Source organism: Vigna radiata, chromosome 4 (genome assembly GCF_000741045.1).
Source record: "Vigna radiata var. radiata cultivar VC1973A chromosome 4, Vradiata_ver6, whole genome shotgun sequence".
NCBI lineage: Eukaryota > Viridiplantae > Streptophyta > Magnoliopsida > Fabales > Fabaceae > Vigna > Vigna radiata.
Window position 1 is genome coordinate 16,875,610 of NC_028354.1, and position 2,102 is coordinate 16,877,711.

A 2,102-nucleotide genomic window follows, 5' to 3' on the forward strand; every position below is an offset into this window, starting at 1 on the left:
AAAAAATATAAAAATATAAATTATATTTTTTATTTTTATTGATAAAAAATATAAATTTTGTGATAAAAAAGTTGTTTTAAAAAATTAATTATTATTTTTTTATGTGAACAATTTTTTTTATTAATATTTTATTATTTCGAAACAGTTGAAGTGGAACTAGGGAAGATGTAAGAGTGGATATAGTTCTCACAATTAACTGAACGGTAACGGTTATAAGTTCAGTTTTTAAAAACTGAACCATAAAATAGTATACTGAACTGCTGTTATTAAGAGTGGATCAATTATTTTTAGTATAATATAATACAGTTGTAGTACAATACAGATCAGTTATTTTTGTCCAGCTATATCTGCTGTTAGTCTTTTTAACGTCATAAACAAAAAAGACTAACATCCACCATTTTTTCAAAATATAGGATATCAGTGAACTTTTGAAAAAAAAAAAAGAAAAGGAAAGCTTTAAACATATCCTATAAATCAAATAATCATAATAGATATTAAACCAATAAATCGAATGAACAAAAGAGATATTAAACCAAAATAAATTAAAAAAAAACAAGCATGAGCTTCGGTTTTGAGTTATAACTTCTTTTTTTTTCAAATATTTTTTTTTTTTGATTTATGCCTACATAATTTCAAAATTTGAAAAGAAAGAAAATAGGGAAAAAACTGTCTTATTAATTTTGAATAAAATATTAGAAATATATACAAGAGAGAATCTATAATTATGCTATTTTATCTCTATAAATATTCTATAGTAATGTAACATTATTACTGTAAGTATTCTATAATAATATAACATTATTACTGCAAATCATCTATAATAATAACAATATATTTTCTCAATAATCTTGAGATATGATTTATTTTCTAACAAAATCAAGCACGGAAAACATCCAAATACAACAAAAAAAAACAAAATAAATAACATTTTTATAGTAAAGCAAGTACTTTACAAAGTGTTGTACATATAATGGTTATAAAATATACTAATTATTAAAGAGTACNTAACATTTTTATAGTAAAGCAAGTACTTTACAAAGTGTTGTACATATAATGGTTATAAAATATACTAATTATTAAAGAGTACAAAGTATTGTACATATAACCTTACAATATATTATTATCATGTAACTTTATATACATTTCAACGATGTTAAATATTTAATGAAGTACCAATGTGTAAACGAAAGTAAAATAAGTTAGTAATATCGTTTTGTTATAGTTTTTACAAACTAGTTTTTATTTTTTGGTGTCATATTTAATAATTCATACCAAACATAAAACAATATTAACTTAAAAGAACATAATATGTTTCAAGTTCTTTTGTTCTGGATTGTGTGGTTCCTTAAAAGTGAGATTGTTTTTGTAGATTTTAATCATGAATTTAGTTTTATTTCCCATATGTTTGTTTAAAGTTTAATAGAATTGATTATAAGATGACTAATTATAAACTTTCGGATTTCAGTATGAGATGTTAAAATTGATGATGATTCATAATATGAGTTTTAAATCAAAAGAACATAATTTTAAAAAGTTTTCTAACTATTCATGTCATAAACAACCACATAATATTTATACAGAATATTAATTGAAAGTGGTTACAATTTAATTTTCTATTAAAAGATTTCAGAAAGATCATAATTTTAAACAATGCCTAAGTTCTTGACTCATGAGTTGTTGCAATGAAATATCTCGTAAAGGAACGTTGAATGGTGTGAGCTGACTGAGAAAACATTGGGAGATACATTTCATTGTTGGACGAGAGCAAGGATTGAGATTTAAGCACACAAAAGCCACAATGGCAACAGCAACTATATCTTGCAAAATTGAAAATGATGGGGGTGGGAGGCGTTGGTCCAATATTTCACATAATTTCATGGTATCATCAATACAATTTGATTGAAGTGATGAGAGTATTTCCTTAGGATGTTTTCCCATCAAAGTTTCCAGTGCTACCACTCCGAAGCTATACACATCACACTTTTCATTCACGACCATTGTATAGGCAAGCTCTGCATTTTTACAACATCACATTAAAAGATCGAAAGGAAAATAATTGAAAATACAAGTGTAAAAAATTACTCCATTTACTTGTTATATAT